Source organism: Dendropsophus ebraccatus, chromosome 5, assembly GCF_027789765.1.
Source record: "Dendropsophus ebraccatus isolate aDenEbr1 chromosome 5, aDenEbr1.pat, whole genome shotgun sequence".
Taxonomy (NCBI): Eukaryota; Metazoa; Chordata; class Amphibia; order Anura; family Hylidae; genus Dendropsophus; species Dendropsophus ebraccatus.
Window position 1 is genome coordinate 121,839,287 of NC_091458.1, and position 10,921 is coordinate 121,850,207.

The 10,921-nt window shown below is 47.0% G+C and overlaps 1 protein-coding gene across 4 annotated transcripts in view; it reads right to left on the reverse strand.

The window, feature by feature from the left end:
* The window catches only part of CLIP2 (CAP-Gly domain containing linker protein 2), a 94,783-nt gene extending 88,156 nt beyond the window's left edge, over positions 1 to 6,627 (reverse strand). For 3 of the 4 annotated variants that reach the window (XM_069971157.1, XM_069971155.1, XM_069971158.1), the window contains exon 1: positions 6,245 to 6,627. The gene's annotated coding sequence lies outside the window, so the exon portion shown is untranslated. The remainder of the gene's footprint in view (positions 1 to 6,244) is intronic. The other variant, XM_069971156.1, reaches the window with a different exon arrangement.
* Positions 6,628 to 10,921: the final 4,294 nt, after the last annotated feature.

A 10,921-nucleotide genomic window follows, 5' to 3' on the forward strand; every position in this document is an offset into this window, starting at 1 on the left:
ACATGCTAAATAAAAACAGGCGCCTGTCTATACATGATTTCCAAGCATAAGGGATGCTATTAGTAGAAGGATGTCAATTGTTTATTCAGGTAACAGATTCCTATCAATGACCACAAAATAATGCAACTCTTTATAATGGAGTTATTCTTTATATCTTTTCGCAGTGATACATTATAACCATGGTGATAATAGTGATTGACATACTTAACCCCTTAAAGACCAGGCCTAAAATGATCTCAAGGACCGGGCCAATTTGCGTTTTCGTTTTTCTCCTCGTCTTCTAAGACCTATAACTCTTTTCCACCTACAGTGTCATGTGAGGGCTTGTTTTTTTTCCAGAAACAAGTGTACTTTGTAATGGTATATTTGAATCTGCCATAAAATGAATGATGAAACCCCCCAAATATCATTTATGGGGTGAATTTGGGTGAAAAAATGCGATTTTGCAATTTTTTGGGAGGGGGTTTCTATGTGTACGTAATGCACTTCACGGTAAAACTCACATTTTTTCACTATTCTATAGGTCAGTCTGAACACAGTGATATGCATGTTTACTGGGTTTTCTAACATTTTACTAGCAATTTTTATTTAACTTTTTTTTATGTACATTTAAAATGGCCCTATTGTGACTCTTATAGCGCTTTTATTTTTTTCTCCTACAGGGTCGTATGGGACATCATTTTTTGCGCCATGATCTCCAGTTTTTATTAGTAACATTTTCTTTTAGATCAGACGGATTGATGACTTTTTATAAATTTTTTATACATAAAATGTAATTTAAAAAAAAGCAATCTCTTCTTTTTTTCTACTGCTTTTTGTTCACGCTGTTCACAGTGCGGGAACAATATTGTTTTATTTTAATAGATCAGACGATTATGCATATTACGGTATATTGTATGTTGATTAGCTTTATTATTTTTATCTGTTTTATGTTTAAAATGGGAAGGGGGTGATTTTCACTTTTGTTGAGGGAGGGGTTTGGGACATTTAAAACTTTTATTCATTTTTTTTTACACTGTTTAAGTCCCCTAGATTTCATACACTGATCACTGCTATGCAATAGCATAGCAGGGATCAGTGTAATCTGCGATCTTCCTATAGAGCCTGCCTGCACGGAGGTAAGCAGCAGACCTCGGCAGTCAGGCAGTGTGATCGGGACCCCTGCAGACACGCTGTGGATGTCCCAATTGGTAAATGGCAAGAGATGCTCCTGTCACTTACACTTAAATACCCGTCATTAACGGTGGGGGCCCGGCTGCTCAATACAGCTGGTCCCAACCTGCTAGGAAGCAAGCTCAGCTCCTGAGCTCACTTCATAGCACGGCCCTGCCGGCGGGGCGTACATTTCCGCCCCTTTGCGTTAAGGCCCAGCCTGCAAGGGCATAAATGTAAGCCCCTGGTCATTAAGGAGTTAAAGGGGAGCTATCAGCAGGTTAGACAAATCTAATCTGCTGACAGCTCCCTACAGTGCCAGGGATGCTGAGGAGGCAGGTATGTGTCTTTCTTCCTCCTCTGAGCCAGTCCCGCACTGATAGTTGGGGTAAAGTTTGCACTGGAGCACCGTTAGGAGCACTGGCGCATCATCTGGCCCACCCCTTTTAATAGTACTAAATGGAGGGGGCGGGCCGGATGACACAGCACTATGCGGGGCTATTAGCAGGTTAAGTTTTTCCCTTTAAGATTTTAAGCAGGTTAAATAAAGTATCAAGCAGAAGAGACATTTTTCTATTAAATCAGGGGTGCAACCTTTGTTGACTACTCTGTGCCAGGCTCCACATTTCTGTTCTTGGCCAGAGAGCAGGTGGCATGTAAGCTGTCCTTCTCAAAAGCACTAAATCAGTCTGGGAAACATCTGCACTCACTAAGGATATGTGCACATAGAGGGACATTTATTAAGTCTGGCATTTTTTCACTGGGCTTACAAATGTCCCTGCAGCACCAGAGCGGTAAGGATTTATGTAGAGGCGCATTGCCTCTACATAAATCCCGTACGCACGGAGCCCCTCCATGTGAATAACATGAAACCTACGCCAGCTCAGAGCTGGCATAGGTTTCACCGTCATTTTTTATCTGTAAAAACGATAAATGAAGCACATGTAGAGGCCGTGCCCCCTCTGCGTGCTTCTGAACCCCCCGCATAGCGCCCCCTCCCCGCCCCTCTGACGCAAGAGGTGCAGATGGACTCAAAGCGCACAAAATATTTGCAAATATTTTTCTGCTGATCTGGACCATCTGCGCCTAAAAAAGGCATTTTAGCCTTTTAATAAATATCCCCAATTGAGTTTTTTGAGTATTTTGGCATATATTACTCACCAAAATAATATGTGTCTAATGTGCATCCATTGTTATGTGACTAAGCTATACATAATATACATCTTAGGTTATAGTTTGTCTGACAATTCAGGGAAGAGTCACATGGGTGTGAATATAATTTTAATAATGGGAGTGAATATTAGGTGATGGGTGTGATTATACTGTCGGTGGGGGGGGGAAGCTTTAGGCCCCCTTTACACATCTGTTGAATTTACCCGGATTTCCGGCCTATAGCGTTCTATGGAACACAGATAAACTTCAGGATTTTTCCTAAAGGGTGTCTGTGCCAAAAAATGGGTCCAAAAAATATAGGACATGTACTATATTTGTTTGGAATTCTGGCACAGCGCCCTGTAGAACCCTATGGGGGCATCCAGAATTCTGGACAGCTCTGAATTTACATCCAGAATCTGTCTGGAATTTTGAATACATTGCATGACAGCCCGAGCCAGCACCAACACCCAGGCAAGTGCTGTCGGGTGCTGACAATGTCCCTTTAACATGCAGTGCTTTACAGAGCACATACAGTTAAAGCGACTCTGTACCCACAATCTGTCCCCCCAAACCACTTCTACCATCAGATAGCTGCTTTTAATCCAAGATCTGTCCTGGGCTCCGTTCGGCAGGTGATGCAGTTATTGTCCTAGAAAAAAACTTTTAAACTTGCAGCCGTGGCCTAGAGTGTCTGTGCATTAGGCTGGCACCACCTCTCTGTCCCTCCTCCCCGCCCTCCTCATCATTAGAAATACCGCAGGCAGGTGTTCTCCTATTCATCAGCTGCGTGAACACTGCACATGGGCTGCATTGTTAAGGCACCTGTGCAGTGTTCACTGCAGAGGAATAGGAAAAATCCTGCCAGTGGCATTCCTAATGATAAAAGGGGGGGAGGAGGGACGAAGGGGTGGTGCAGTTAGGACACAGATATTCTAAGCCACAGCCGTTTGGCACAGGGCTGCAAGTTTAAAGTTGTTTCTTAGGACAATAACTGCATCATCTGCCGAATGGACCCCAGGACAGATCTTGGATTAAAAGCAGCTATCTGAAGGTACAAGTGGTTTGGGGGGATCAGATTGTGGGTACAGAGTCGCTTTAAATTCATTACAGTGATTGACTATACCAGGAGCCATAGGCTTTTACCCTGTCAATCACTCTTTTAGCCAGAGGCAGCATTATACCTTCTGCCACAAGAGGCCGCTACCATCCCTTCCAGCACTGCGGCGCACAAGTGATGGAAGCAGCGCCATAAGATGCCATAGGAGATGCTGGAGCAGGACACCTCTGCAGCCTGCAGCAGGTGAGTATTATTTTTTTTTACTTCTCCGTTATTACAACCAGGAAACACTGATAGTTTCCTGAAGCCTCCTGAAAGGCTTCAGGATCAGTGTTTCCTGAGCATAAAAATGGCCACGGACATGTGAAGTATGACAATATATACCCCCTGACTTTGTAATCACATCCATCATCTGATATTCACTCCCATTTTTAAAACTATGTTCATGCCCATCTGACCATTAAATGAGCTGTCAGAAAAACTGTACACCCAAGTATCTCGTAAAACAGATGACATATCAAGAAACCCTAAAAAGATGGCTACTTAGGACACTTTAAAGGGGTTGTTCACCAAAAGAGTTTTTCTTTTAAATGAACTGGTGCCAGAAAGTGACAGAGATTTGTAATTTACTTCTATTAAAACATCTTGAGTCTTCCAGTACTTATCAGCTGCTGTATGTCTTGCATGAAAAGGTGTATTCTCTTCAGTCTGACACAGTGCTCTCTGCTGCCACCTCTGTCCAGGTCAGGAACTGTCCAGAGTAGAAAACCTCTCCTGCTCTCCAGACAGGAAAGAATACCACTACCTGCAGGACATACAGCAGCTGATAAGTACTGGAAGACCTGATATTTTTTAATAGAAGTAAATTACAAATCTCTGGTACTTTCTGGTACAGGTTCATTTCAAATAAAAAAAATGGTGAACAACTCCTTTAAGCAATGTGATAATAGTAACATCTTCATTTTTGCGTGTTGGCTACAGGTCCCCTTTAAGAGCAAGAAACCGTTTGCATATCTTTTTCCCACATCCACACTTGGGCCAGCCGAACCATCCATTTCCAGTTATGCAATAGGAAACTTCTTATAATAACTCTATTTATCCTGCATGTACTGAAAACACTGGATGATAAAACATGAGAAGTAATGAAATAAAGAATGCAGCATTCTGCTAGACAAAAGTTGAATTTCCTTGATTGGATTTGGCACTTGAGAAGCGTTCGGAGAGACAGGAAGTAATTACACCACTTATTGAGGATAGTGGAGCTTGGCCTGTATTCCCAATTTATGGAATTAGCTGTAAGAAAACGTTCATCCTCCTCCGGCACAACTGAATTACAACATAATCTTCTGCAACTACTTCACCCAACAACTGTAACCCAGAACCTATCATGTGTATTGCTACTAAATAATAGTTCATGTCCTGCATCATCTGCGCTTCACAGGTTACAGAAATGGTGGCTAGGGCAAAGGTCCCCTACTCTTAATTCTAGTGCCCAGCAATATATGTATCAGTGGGTATCCACATCTAGGGAAGGACATTTTAATGGTTAAATAATACATGTTTGCTTTGGAATTACAACCCAACTTAGTAGTAGCTAAATGTGAAAAATCATGCAGATAGTGATACTTATTACCCAATATGACATATACACATACTATATACACTATATACTCAATATACACTTACTATATGGCCCTTTGGCTACATTGTGATGTCATTTAGGGTGTAAATGTCTGACTGCAGTGTCATCCTGACATCAGGCCTAACATGCCAGCCAATGGGTCCTCCCTGATGGGATGGCCCAGGAGCTTTCAGTCTAGGAGGCTTCCTTATCTAAGTGGCCAATGATATATCTGCTAACTCATGGGCAGAACAAACAGACCAGGGGGGGCTATACCTCCTTGTCATTTGGGTGGTCATCCAGTCAGCCAGGTGGTCATCCACTCAGCCACCCCCCACACACACTATGTCTGGATACAACGTCAAAATATTTGCTTAAATGTTTCACAAGAGACCAAAAGGTCTGAAAAAGAATGAAAATAACCGAGGAACTCCATGGAGAAAGGTGTGAATGAGAACTGCTGCAATCCAGTGCAGGATACAATAACGTGACAGCCACGTTCTCCCACAGAGCCGCCGCCGCCGCCGTCGTGTCAGAAAGATTTCTATGTAACAAGTCCAATGTCTATACAAGAGTTTGAGTTTCAACTCTCAACTAAATCTTTCAAAAAATAAATAAATAAATAAATAAATAAATAAAATAAAACAAAACAAAGAAACATATGTCTAGATCACATGGTTAGAAAAGGATCTATAGAGGTGCCAGCCTCCACAGGAGAAGGAGAAGACTGTAGTCACATTGATACATAAGATCCTTTTCTATCATCAATGGTCACTCATAGTTTACAGTACAACCTGAACCAACATAGACACAACCAATCCTACGTGTTACTGTCCTTTGTGAATAGTAGCTTCTATATAAGTACATCTATTTAATGTTACTATTACTATCATCTATCTATTATATCTATTGATTGTCTTCCAATGTGTCACACACTCCACACACTTCCTGCTTATGACAATAACAGATGCATTGTCTAGTAACCATGCAGCCTTCCCAGCAGCAGAAATAGACACTGTCACTTTGATTCCTCTATGGGGGAAAGGAAATCTCCTTGCCATCTGCAGCCCATCTTCTTCTGTTACCAGCTCCTATGGAGCCCCCCTGATGGTCCCCAGCCCTGTGCCCAGTGTATGTGCCAGGCAGCATGGAGCAAGGGTGCATTCTACCTCCTTTGTTGCAGATCTGGAAGGTTAGCTGGTGACTCCCCTACACACCCTGCCATGCCCACCCCCTATGCCCACAGATCATGCCCTTACCTCCTGACATGTCAGCATCCACTGAAGCCTGGGTATCAGATGTTGGGAGTCCCAGCCCAGCCCTGCAGTCAGCCCCTGGCTCTCCCAGCCCAGCCACTCCCTGCAGGCTAAGGACTCAACGTGGGGGAGGAAGCAGTGGCCAGAGTGGGCACACGAGTGACAGCAGCTGCTCACTATGGGCACAGGGATCAGATCATACCTTGCCCTTCCTGGGATTCATGAAGGGCACGTCCAGAATCAGGGCTAGTGTGCAGCAGCAGCACGGTGTGGCATCCCAGGCATGATAGTAGCGATCCCTCCTTGCAGTGTGGCTGCCCTCCCTGCCTGGCTCAGATGCTCCCAGTCTGCATTACTGAATGGATGAGACAAAAGAGGAAGCAGAGCTCGCCAGTCCCCGGCAGCAGCAGCAGCAGGAGGAGGAGGAGGGGGAGGAGGAGGGAGATCCAGCTGTTTCTATCAGCCAGCACGGAATGGAGACTTCTGGTTCCCAGACCGGCAATTTTTTTGAAAGCCAGGAGGGAGGGCAGATTATTGCAGGGCTCAGATTTCCTCAGTCACAGGGAGTATGGGTGCTCCTCCTCTGGGCCATGGTCAGGGATGGGGGAGCCATAGCCAGACAATTCACACTATTGTTTGCTTTAGGTTGTTTAGAATATATAATAATAAAAATACTAATAATAGTACTACAACTGCTAATAATGATGATGATGGGAAAATACTCAGCACTGAGGTTATAGTAATCCCTGCTAGAGATATTGTCTCTATGCTGGCCAGGGCAGGTTGTCATGATGGGTAGGGACTGATGTATGTAATATATTCACAGGGGCGGTCTTGGCATTTCTGGGGCCCCAAGCGAAGTTATGTCTGGGGCCCCCCCCTCGACACGCGTTCCAAAACAATAGACCGCTGTGTGTTGCCCCCAGTAGTATATACCCCTTGTGCGCTACCGCCAGTAATATATACTCCTTGTGTGCTGCCCTTAATAGTATATACCCCTTGTGTCCTGCCCCCAGTAGTATATACCCCTTGTTTGCTTCCCCCAGTAGTATATAGACCCCTGTGTGTTCCCCCAGTTATATATAGCCCCCCGTGTGCTCCATCAGAAGTATATAGACTTCCTGTGTACTGCCCCAGTTGTATATAGACCTCCTGTGTGCTCCCCCACTAGTATATAGGCCCCCTGTGTGCTCCCTCAGGGGTATTTAGCCCCCCTGTGTGCTCCCCCACTTCGATATAGACCTCCTGTGTGCTCCCCCACTTGGATATAGACCCCTGTGTGCTCCTCCAGTAGAATATAAACCCCCTGTGTGGTTCCCGCAGTAGTATATAGATCCCCCTGTGTGCCCCACCAGTATTATATAGACCCTTGTGTGCTGCCCCAGTAGTATACAGACCCCTGTGTGCTCCCCCAGTTATATATAGACCACCTGTGTGCCTCACAAGTAGTATATAGACCCCCTGTATGTTCCCCCAGTAGTATATAGACCCCCTGGGTGCCCCATCAGTAGTATATAAATCCCTGTGTGCTCCCCCAGTAGTATATGCGCTCCCCCACTTGGATATAGACCTCCTGTGTGCTCTCCAAGTTGTATATAGACCCCATTCTGCTGCCCCAAGTAGTATATAGACCCCTGTGTGCTGCCCCCAGTAGTATATAGACCCCTCTGTGAAGCCCCTGTAGTCTATAGCCCCCCTGTGTGCTCCCCCTGTTATATAGCCCCCCTGTGTGCTCCCCTTATTTATATAGACCCCCGATGTGCGCTCCCCCAGTTAAACAGACCCCTGTGTGCTCCCCCTCCCATATAGTATATAACACAATAAAAGAAACACTTATACTCACCTGGGTCCAGGCGTCTCCTCTTCTCTTCACTCTTGTGGCTGCAGGAAGGGTTTTCCCTGCGATCACAAGAGGCCGCACTCCCCTTGTCCTGGTGCCGATGCTCCAGTGATGTCACCACAAGGACAAAGCTGCCACTTGTGACCGCAGGGAAAACACTTCCTGCAGCCACAAGTGACTGACAGGAAGGGAGCCAATGTCTCCCGCCCTGTCAGTGCTGCTGTATGTAACTATGAGCGCTCATTATGAGTGCTCATAGTTACAGTTCAGATGACAGCAGCGAGCGGGGCAGCGGCCCTGTCCAGCGGTCTTGAGCACAAGAGCAGGGCGTGGGGGCCCCCCTGGATGTTGGGGCCCCAAGCGATCGCTTGGGGTGCTTCGTGCCAAGGATCGCCACTGTATATTCACAGTATGTTATTTGGAATACATGATGCTAACATAATAATAATAACAATAATAATAATAATAATCCATGCAGCTTTTCCAGGCACTCGGAGACATACAGGGTTCAAAGGCAGCCGGCTAAGAAGCACTTCACTTCGCTATTAGTGTAAATTCAATCATATATATATGGGAAGATTTATTAAACATGGTGTAAAGTGAAACTGTCTCAGTTGCCCCTAGCAACCAATCAGATTCCACCTTTCATTTTCCAAAGAGTCTGTGAGGAATGAAAGGTGGAATCTGATTGGTTGCTAGGGGCAACAGAGCCAGTTACACTTTACACCATGTGTGATAAAACTCCCCTTCATAGTTACTATAATTAAAGAGGAAGTCTGGCAGGGTTTTAAAAAATCACTACGAGCAGGGAGGTGGGAAGAAATTGAAAAAACAAAGCTGCTCCCCGCTGCACCACACCATGGAGCTTCTGGATCCCATTGGCTGTAATTTTCTCCACAGTTCCGAGTATGTCATGACCCGGCATCCACGTCACAGGCTGGTGGGATTCAGCCTGCTCAGCCAATCGGTGACTACAGCGGTATCCCACCCTAGTCACTGACTGGTTGAGAGGGGCAAACTTAGAAGACAGCCGGTGGGATCCAGCAGTAAAGGCCCTATTCCACGGAACGAATGTCGTTCGTATTCGGCCGATATCGGCCGCTACGAACGATAATCGTCCCGTGGAATAGAGTGCAACGATCAGCCGACATCGTTCATGTCGGCTGATCGTTGCAGTCGTTGTTTTTCAACATGTTGAAAAACAAGCGACTGATACAGCAACGATCTGCTGCCGTCGCTCCGTTGAATAGGAGCATCGGCAGCAGACGCTGCTGTATCCTATGGGCTGCCCGGACGATCAGCGATCCTCCGAGCAGCCCCCCCCCCCCGCAACTCCCCGCCGCCCCTCCCGCACTCACCCGCTCGCTGCAGCCGCGCTGAGAGCGCTCGTTTGCTCCTCTTAACAACCGGTGGAATAGGGGCATAAGTTGCAGCTCAGAGTGGGCGCCCAGACAGATCAATATAACTGATTTTTTATTTCCCCTCCCACCCCGTCCTAAATGATATTTTTAGTTACCCTTCTCCTTTAAAGGGAACCTGTCACCCCCCATGCCGGGGTGAAGGCCACCCAACCCCCGCTAGAGCCCTGGATACTTACCCCATCTCGCCAAGTCCCGCTCCTTGAGCCGGTCCCGGGGTGCGCCATATCACTAAATCCCTGACCACCGCTGGGCTCCAGGCTTCTTGGTTCATCACAACCTGGGGAAAAGTACCCGCTCAGCCAATCAGTGACTGCAATATAAAAATGAACAGCGCTCCATAGTGTAGAAATCAGGTAGAAGGGCATCAGGAAAAAGAGAAAATGGATATTCTCACCTGATGGTGTTGTGCAAATACAAGGCACAACACTCGACCACAGCAGGTATATAAACCGCAGCCACTCCCAGGCAACCACAACGGGATAGTAACAGCAACAGAATCCTTCACTCCACAACTGGGTCCAACGGCCGCAGGTCCAGGTGAAAAGTAAAGTGGAGGGTTCTGTTGCTTTTAATCAGTGACTGCAGCAGTGTTCCGCCTCAGTCACTGAGCTGGCATTCCTGAACCTGGTTCATGATGTGGCAGGAGCGGGAGCTGAAGGAACCTGGCAAGAGTCCAGGAGCGGTGTTGCAGCACTACAGGGACAGGTAAGTATACATTCTTTATTTTGTTTCCCCTTTGGCTCAGGCTGTCAGCTCTTGCCCCCTCCCATACACACACAGCGACCAGGCACACAGAAAACTCAGTGTCCTGGGTCTGACGCAGTAGCGAAATTAGAGGGGGGCAAAGGGGGCGGTCGCCCCCGGGCCCACCAAGGCTGGGGGCCCCCCGGGCCGGTCCCCCCCAGTACACTTAAGGGCCGCAGAGGCCGGATGTTAATTAGGCTGCTCTGCCACTTTAAGGCTGCCCGGAAGTAGTGGCCGCTGCTCTCAGAGCAGACACTGCAGCTTCCTGTCTGTGTGTCTGCTCACTCTATACCAGGGCAGAAGAGACACAGACAGGACCCCCTCCTCACAGCCCGGGCCCCTCCCCCACTCCCTCACTACCTCCTCCGGCTGCTTCCTGCTCTCCTGGATGTCGGGACAGAAGAAGAGGAGGGGCCCAGAGTCCGACTGTTAGGAGAAGATCAGAGAACTGCACCACATGGCCCCCTCAGAGCTTCCCTGCAATTACAGTAAGTGCTGTGTGTCCTGGGTGCATGTGATGTGTGTGTCCCTGGGTGCATGGGATGTGTGTGTCCCTGGGTGCATGGGATGTGTGTGTCCCTGGGTGCATGGGATGTGTGTGTCCTGGGTGCATGGGATGTGTGTGTCCTGGGTGCATGTGATGTGTGTGCCCCTGGGTGCATGGGATGTGTGTCC